We start from the raw sequence: 9,097 nt of genomic DNA, 5'->3' as shown, positions 1-9,097 counted from the left end.
GTGGATATATATTTTCATTTCTCTTGCATATATACTAGGAATGGAATTGCTAGGCCATATGGTTAATTTTATCTTATTTTATTTTTTTTTTATAGTATACTGATCCCAACCTTTTATTTTAGCAAAATAAGGGTTAATGGCTTATGGCTTCTCTTACTCTATAATGTTTACAAAGCAAAATTTCTAATCAAGAAAAAAATTTGTAAATTTCATACCTGGAATAACTTATGGTAAAATAAAAACTTATGGCATTGAGTGATCTTTTCAATGAATACAAATTAAAAGTTAATTTAACAACTTGGAAAGATTTAACAGAACTTCAAAGGAAATCAAACATTAGGTTTTTATAATTACATAATGAGAAATAGATTCAGAAATGATTACTTCAGCTAGTATTTTAAACTTTCTTTACCACTTTATGGATATTATATAAGATTTAAAAATACTTTCATAAACATTAAAGCCTATAAAATAAAATTGGTAGTAGTCGGTAGCTTCTTTCTTAGTCTCTCTATATAAATAATTCATGAAACAATTGATTTATCCCTATTCTGTAAAGCCAAATGATCAGTGCATTTGATTTCAGATTTAATATTTTTGAAAAAAATCACTCAAACATATAAATACTTATTTTAATACTTTTGGAAAATTATAGGAATATGAAAGAAAAATTTTAATTCTTGTACTTTTTAATATTAGAGAGTTCTAAGACATTAAAAAGTAAATTTATTTTTAACTCATCTAAGAATAGTAATATGCAGAAAAAAATGAGAGATTTTGTTATACAAGCAAATAACTGTGCTTCAGAGTGGAATTGCTTTTGAATGTATGTTATTTTCCTCTCTAAAGAGAAACCAGGAAAAAGAGAATCCTGTAAAACGAATAAACCATCGCAGCTGCTTTCAAATGATTCCTTTTCTTACAGGAACTTCTAAGCAGTCACACTATGACGTGGGTGGGTATCTTTTCTTCATGCCTCTTCTGGCAGACCAGGTGAGGTTAGCTAGTGACGATCTTAGGGGAAGGGTACCCGGGAATGGAGAGGCACACATCTCCTCTGAAGGCAGTTGTGTCTGTGCAATTTTCTTCTTAATGCCAAGTTAGCTGGTCTCTGTCCGTTGATAAGAAGAAGACTCATCACAAAAATTAAAAGATGCAAAATAAGAATTGTTGCAACCTCATTTTTCTGCCACACCGAAGCGGAGCAATAGCTCTCGGCATAAACCAAACAATCTTTGAATAGTCTGGGCAACATCTGTGTAGCGCTCCTCACATTCTAATGACGAGCCTCAGACAACTGCCAGCTGCGTTTTCCAGGAAGGTTAATGATCACATCAGACAAGGTTACTGGTGCTGTGGTCGAACCTCCCTCGGTCTCAAACCCCTCCTCCACTCCTCTCCTTCCCCCTCCTCTGTCACTCCCCTTTATTTCCATAAGCAAATATTGGTGAAATAAACCATTCAAGCTTGCTGTAATTTAGTGGAAGTCCACTGTGGAAGTTCCTAGGAGAGAATGACCTGGTTAATTTTATTTTTAACCTTTTGAGGAACTGCCCGTGGCTGCAGTTCCACCGTGGCTGTGCCATTTTACATTCCCATCAGTAGTGGAGGACGTTTCCGGGTTCTCCATATCTTCACCAATATATTATTTGTCTTTTGATTGTAGTCATCCTAGTGTATGCCAAGTGGTATCTCAGTTTGGTTTTGCTTTCTATTTCCCTGATAGTTAGTGACATTGAGCATCTCTTCATATGCTTATGGACCATTTGTATATGTGTCTTCTTTGGAGACGTGTCTATTCAGATCATTTGCCTATTTTAAAAATTGGTTTAATTGTCTTTTTATTATTGAATAGTAAGAGTTTGTTACATATTCTATTTAAAAACTCCCCTATCAGATTAATAGAATTAGCAAAAATCTTCTACCATTTGTTAGGTTGTCTTTTCATTTTATTTTATTTTTTTAAATTTATAACCAAGTTAGTTAGCATGTAGTGCAACAATGATTTCAGTAGTAGATTCCTTAATGCCCCTTACCCATTTAGCTCATCCCCTCCCACAACCTCTCCAGCAACCCTCTCTTTGTTCTCTATATTTAAGAGTCTCTTATGTTTTGTCCCCCTCCCTGTTTTTATATTGTTTTTGCTTCCCTTCCCTTATGTTCATCTGTTTTGTATCTTAAATTCCTCATGTGAGCGAAGTCATACGATATTTGTATTTCTCTGAGTGACTAATTTCACTTAGCATAATACCCTCCAGTTCCATCCATGTAGTTGCAAATGGCAAGATTTCATTCCTTTTCATTGCCAAGTAGTACTCCTTTATATATATATATACCACATCTTCTTTATCCATTCATCCGTCAATGGACATTTGGGCTCTTTCCATACTTTGGTTATTGTTCATAGCATTGCTATAAACATTGGGGTCCATGTGCCCCTTCAAAACAGCACACCTGTACCCCTTGGATAAATACTTAGTTGTGCAATTGCTGGGTTGTAAGGGAGCTCTAGTTTTAATTTTTTGAGGAACTTCCACAGTGTTTTCCAGAGTGGCTGCACCAGTTTGCATTCCCACCAGCAGTGCAAAAGAGATTCTCTTTCTCCACATCCTCGCCAACATCTGTTGTTGCCTGAATTGTCAATGTTAGCCATTCTGACAGGTATGAGGTGGAATCTCACTGTGGTTTTGATTTGTATTTCCCTGATGATCAGTGATGTTGAGCATTTTTCTTTTCTTTTTTTTTTAATGTTGTATTTTTTCTAGGAGAGAGAGACAGCGTGAGCAGGGGAGGGTCAGAGAGAGAGGGAGATACAGAATCTGAAACAGGCTCCAGGCTCTGAGCTGGCAGTCAGCACAGAGCCCGATGCGGGGCTCGAACCCACGAACTGCGAGATCGTGACCTAAGCGAAAGTCGGACGCTTAACCGACTAAGCCACCCAGGCGCCCCATGTTGAGCATTTTTCATGTGTCTGCCATCTGGGTGTCTTCTTTGGAGAAGTGTTTATTCATGTCTCTTGCCCATTTCTTCACTGGATGATGATGATGATGATGATGATGATGATGATGATGATTGCTGTTGAGTTTGGTAAGTTCTTCATAGATTTTGGATACTAACCCTTTATCTGATATGTCATTTCCAAATATCTTCTCCCATTCCATCGGTTGCCTTTTAGTTTTGCTGGTTGTTTCCCTCACCATTAGAAGATTTTTATCTTGATGAGATCCCAATAGTTCATTTTTGCTTTTGTTTCCCTTGCCTCTGGAGACATGTTGAGTAAGAAGTTGCTGTGGCCAAGGTGAAAGAGGTTGTTGCCTGCTTTCCCCCCTAGGATTTTGATGGTTTCCTGTCTTATGTTTAGCTCTTTCATCCATTTTGAGCTTATTTTTGTGTATGGTGTAAGAAAGTGGTCCAGATTCATTTTTCTGCATGTTGTCCAGTTTTCTGAACACCATTTGCTGAAGAGACTGCCTTTATTCCATTGGATATTCTTTCCTGCATTGTCAAATATTAGTTGGCCATAAGTTTGTGAGTCCATTTCTGCATTCTCCATTCTGTTCCACTGATATGATTGTCTGTGTTTGTGCCGGTTCCATACTTTCTTGATGATTACACCTTTGAATACAGCCTGAAGTCCAGGATTGTGATGTCTCCAGCTTTGATTTTCTTTTTCAGGATTGCTTTGGCTATTTGGGGTCTTTTTTGGTTTTATACACATTTTAGGATTGTTTGTTCTAGCTCTGTGAAGAATGCTGGTGTTATTTTGATAGGGATTGCATTGAATATGTAGATTGCTTTGAGTATTGTCAACATTTTAACAATATTTGTTCCTCCAGTCCAGGAGCATGGAATATTTTTCCATTTTTTTTTTTTGGTATCTTCTTCAATTTCTTTCATAANTTTTTTGGTATCTTCTTCAATTTCTTTCATAAGTCTTCTATAGTTTTCAGTGTAGAGATTTTTCACCTCTTTAGTTACGTTTATTCCTAGATATTTTATGGTTTTTGGTGCAATTGTAATTGGGATCAATTCTTTGATTTCTCCTTCCTTTGCTTCATTATTGGTGTATATGAATGCAACTGAGTTCTGTGCATTGATTTTATATCCTGCAACTTTACTGAATTCATGGATCAGTTCTAGTAGTTTGTTGGTGGAATCTTTTGGGTTTTCCATATAGATTATCATGTATCAATTCACTCATTTGTGAAGAGTGAAAGTTTGACTTCCTCCAGGCCTATTTGGATGCCTTTTATTCCTTTGTGTTGTCTGATTGCTGAGGCTAAGACTTCCAATACTATGTTGAATAACAGTGGTGAGTGTGGACATCCCTGTCATGTTCCTGACCTTAGGGGGAAAGCTCTCAGTTTTTCCCATCGAGGATGATACTACTGTTGGGTCTGTCATATATAGGTTTTATGATATTGAGATATTATCCTTCTATCCCTACTTTCCTAGGGGTTTTTATCAAGAAAGGATGCTGTATTTTGTCAAATGCTTTCTCTGTATCTATTGAGAGGATCATGTGGTCCTTACCCTTTCTTTTATTGATGCGATGTATTACATTGATTGTTTTGTGGATATTGAACCAGCCCTGCACCCCAGGTATAAATACAACTTGGTTATGGTGAATAATTATTTAATGTATTGTTGGATCTGGTTGGCTAGTATCTTGTTGAGGATTTTTGCATCCATATTCATCAGGGAAATTGGTCGGTAGTTCTCCTATTTAGTGGGGTCTTTGTCTGGTCTTGGACTCAAGGTAATGCTGGTTTCAGAGAATGGGTTTGGAAGTTTTCTTTCCATCTTTATTTTTTGTAACAGCTTCAAAAGAATAGGTGTTAACTCTTCTTTAAATGTTTGGTAGAATTCCCCTGGAAAGCCATCTGGCCCTGGACTCTTGTTTTTGTTTTTTTGGGGAGATTTTTTTTATTACTAATTCAATTTACTTACTGGGTCTGTTTAAATTTTCTATTTCTTCCTGTTTCAGTTTTGGTAATTTATATGTTTCTAGGAATTTGTCCATTTCTTCCAGATTGTCCATTTTTGGGGCATATAATTGCTTATAATATTCTCTTATTATTGTTTGTATTTGTGCTGGGTTGGTTGTGATCTCTCATCCTTCATTCTTGATTTTATGTATTTGAGTCCTTCCCATTTTTTTTTTTTTTTGATTAAACTGGTTAGGGCTTTATAGATTTTGTTAATTCTTTCAAAGAACCAGCTCCTGGTTTCATTGATCTGTTCTGTTTTTTGTTTTGATAGCTTTGATTTCTGCTCTAATCTTTATTATTTCCTGTCTTCTACTGGTTTTGGGTTATTTACTGTTCTTTTTCTAGCTCTTGAAGGTGTAAGGTTAGGTTGTGTATCTGAGAACTTTCTTCCTTTTTTAGGAAGGCCTGAATTGCCGTATACTACCTTCTGCCTTACCTGCATCCCACAAGTTTTGGGCATTGGTGTTATCATTTTCATTGGCTTCCATGTACTTGTTAATTTCCTCTTTGACTTCTTGGTTAGCCCATTCACTCTTTAGTAGGATGTTCTTTTGTCTCCAAGATTATGTTATCTTTCCAAATTTTTTCTTGTGGTTGGTTCTGAGTTTCATAGTGCTGTGGTCTGAAAATATGCACGGTATGATCTCGATTTTTTTGTATTTGTTGAGGGGTAACTTGTGTCCTTGTATGTGATCTATTCTGGAGAACATTCCATGTGCACTGGAGAAAAATGTGTATTCTGCTGCTTTAGGACAAAATGTTCTTTTTTTTAATTTTTTTAATGTTTTTTTATTTATTTCTAGGAGAGAGAGAGACAGCGTGAGCAGGGGAGGGTCAGAGAGAGAGGGGGTCACAGACTCTGAAACAGGCTCCGGGCTCTGAGCTCTGAGCTGGCAGTCAGCACAGAGCCCGACGCGGGGCTCGAACCCACGAACAGCGAGATCATGACCCAAGCGAAAGTCGGACACTTAACCAACTAAGCCACCCAGGCGCCCCAAGGACAAAATGTTCTGAATATATCTGGTAAGTCCATCTGGTCCAGTGTGTCATTCAAAGCTATTGTTTCCTTGTTCATTTTCTGTTTAGATGATTTGTCCATTGCTGTAAGTGGGGTGTTGAAGTCCCCTACTATTATGGTATTATTATCAATGAGTTTCTTTATCTTTGTTATTAATTGATTTATATATTTGGGTGGTTGCACATTTGGAGCATAAATGTTTACAATTGTTTATATCTTCTTATATAAGGTGGATAGACTCCTTAATTATGATATAATGCCCTTCTTCATCTCTTGTTACAGTCTTAATTTTAAAATCTAGATTGTCTGATATAAGTGTGGCTACCCGGCTTTCTTTTGGTGCCCATTAGCATGATAGATAGTTCTCCATCCACTTACTTCCAATCCGAAGGTGTCTTTAGGTCTAAAATGGGTCTCTTGCAAACAGCATAGAGATGGATCATGTTTTCTTATCCATTCTGTTACCCTCTGTCTTTGGATTGCAGCATTTAGTCCATTGACATTTAGAACAAGTACTGAAAGATATGAATTTATTGCCATTGTGTTGCCTGTAGAGTTGAAGTTTTGGTTGTGTTTTCTGGTCCTTTCTAGTCTTTGTTGCTTTTGGTCTTTTTTTTTTTTCTTCCACCTTTTCTCCCTTCAGAGAGTCCCCCTTAATATTTCTTGCAGGGTGGCTTTAGTGGTCATCAACTCTTGTAATTTTTGTTTGTCTAGAAATTTTTTATCTCTACTTCTATTTCTTGCTGGATAAAGAATCCTTGGCTGCATATTTTTGTAATTCAGCACATTGAACATATCTTGCCACTCCTTTCTGGCCTACCAAGTTTCTATGGATAGGTCTTCTGTTACCTGATCTGTCTTCCCTTTAGTTGAAGGACTTTTTCTCCCTTCCTGCTTTCATCATTCTTTCCTTGCCTGAGTATTTTGTGAATTGACTATGATATGCCTTGTTGATGGTCAGTTTTTGTTGAATCTAATGGGAGTTCTCTGTGCTTCCTAGATTTCGATGTTTGTGTCTTGCTCCAGGTTAGGAAAGTTTTCTGCTAGGATTTCCTCATATAAACCTACCCCTTTTTCTTTCTTTTCATCTTCTGGGGCCCCTATGATTCTGATGCTATTCCTTTTTAATGAGTCACTGAGTTCTCTAATTCTTATATTGTGCTCTTTTGCCTTAGTTTCCCTCCTTTTTTCCTGCTTCATTATTCTACTTAAGTTGTCCTCTATATCACTGATTCACTGCTCTGCTTTATCCATCCTTGCCATCGTGGCATCTATTTGAAATTGCAGCTCAGTTATAGTATTTTTTATTTCATCCTAACTTTTGCTTTTTTTATGTCTGCAGAAAGGGATTCTAATTTATTTTCAACCCCAGCTAGTATTTTTATTATTGTGATTCTAAATTCTGGTTCAGACATCTTACTTGTATCTGTATTGATTAAGTCCCTGGGTGTCATTTCTTCCTGTTCTTTCTTTTAGGGTGAGTTCTTTTGTTTTGTCGTTTTGAAGGAAGAAAAGGAATTAATAAAGTAAAAACAATAAAAATTAAAAAACAACACAAAAAATCAAATAAAGGAAGCTAGATCCTAAGTGTATCTTGGTCTGGTTGTTGAAAGAAGCTTCATAGATTAGAGATAAAAGTGAAATATAAAAAAAGAAAAGAAGAAAAAAAAGAAAAAAGAAAAAAAGGAAAACGTTTGAAAATTTGAAAACATTGAATACAATAAAATAGAATAAAATGAAATGATGAAAGTGAAATTGAATTTTAAAAATTTACAAAAGTAAAAAATATAGTAGAAAAAAATTAAAAATCTTTTAAATAAAAATGGAAAATAAAAATAAGTTTTTTCTTTCTGTATCCAAAAATAAGAAAAGAAAAAGATAAAAAGTGAAATGATAGACCAGTGAACAGAATGAAAGACAATTGAAATTATATCTGGTTTCCCCTAGAAGTCGAACTATGAAGCACTTTATAGTCCATAAACTAAGCAGGCAGACAGACTTGTGGTGTTCCTCTTTAAGAGCACAGTTGGCCCAGTTGGGCAAGGCTTAGTGTAACAGCTCCATCTTCCACTTGATGGCGCTGCTTGGCTTACTGGGGCAAATTGCTGTGGTGTGTGTAGGCCTGTATGCATATGCACTGGAGTGGTGAAAATGGTGTCACCCAGCTACTCAGTCTCTAGTATCAGAACTCTGTGCTCTCCCTGTCTGACAGTCAAACCTCCTGTGTCTCCAGCTTCCATCCACTCCCCACTTCTACACTGTCCATGACCAAGCCATCAGGCTGCCAGGCAGCACCTCCCTCCTGAGTTTTATCTTAGATGGGACTGTGTTTCCCAACCCCTCACTTCTGAGGGACTGTGGCTTTGGGCCATTCTGACCCTCTTGGGGAGGGTCTTGCTGAACAATGGCTGGATGCTGGCCACACTCAGGAACATTTGCAGGACCGTGCTGCTGCCGATGCCCATAGACTGCAGATGGTTGCCAGCCCATCCCAGAAAAAGTTCACATGATCTTGTAGAAAAAAGTTCATGCAATCCTCCTGGCAGGAGAAGTGCCACTCACTGTGTGGCTCTGAAGGGTCCTTGGGCCTCACTCTCTGCTCCTGGGGATTTGCTCTTCCACTAGAACTCCACCAGATATCAAGCTGCAGAGTTTCAGACTCTGGGCTTCCTCAGTTTATAGAGTCTTAATGGAATTTAAACCTCTCCTTTCTCCTTTCTTCCCTTTTTTCCTTCTAGTCTTCTTGCGACTGTTTCCACTCTCCCTTTTCTTTACAGTTGCTTTTAGGGGGTGGGGTGCTATTTCCATACTCTCTCAACCTTGGTCTATCTTCTCTCTACAAGCAAAAATAGCTCCCTGCCCTCCACGACTTCTCTCTACCCCAGTTCACCTCTCCGTGCCGCATACTTGCCAAGTTCTGTGGTTCAGATTGTTGTGTTAATCCTCAAATCAGTTTTCTAAGTGTGCAAGATAATGTAATGTTGATCTGGCTGCATTTCAGGGATAAGAGATGCAAAAAAACCTTCTATGCTGTTTTGCCATCTTGGCCCCTCCCCTGTCTTTTTATTTTCTTGATTATGTCCTTTGA

The 9,097-nt window shown here is 37.4% G+C and overlaps 1 pseudogene; it reads right to left on the bottom strand.

The window, feature by feature from the left end:
- Window positions 1–1,009: 1,009 nt before the first annotated feature.
- Window positions 1,010–1,182, bottom strand: LOC120219590 (annotated as a pseudogene).
- Window positions 1,183–9,097: the final 7,915 nt, after the last annotated feature.

The sequence above is a fragment of the Hyaena hyaena genome, unplaced genomic scaffold (assembly GCF_003009895.1).
Source record: "Hyaena hyaena isolate Hyena2069 unplaced genomic scaffold, ASM300989v1 scaffold_633, whole genome shotgun sequence".
Taxonomy (NCBI): domain Eukaryota; kingdom Metazoa; phylum Chordata; class Mammalia; order Carnivora; family Hyaenidae; genus Hyaena; species Hyaena hyaena.
The sequence above is the reverse complement of the archived record's forward strand: the minus strand, read 5'-3'. Positions and strand labels throughout refer to the sequence as shown.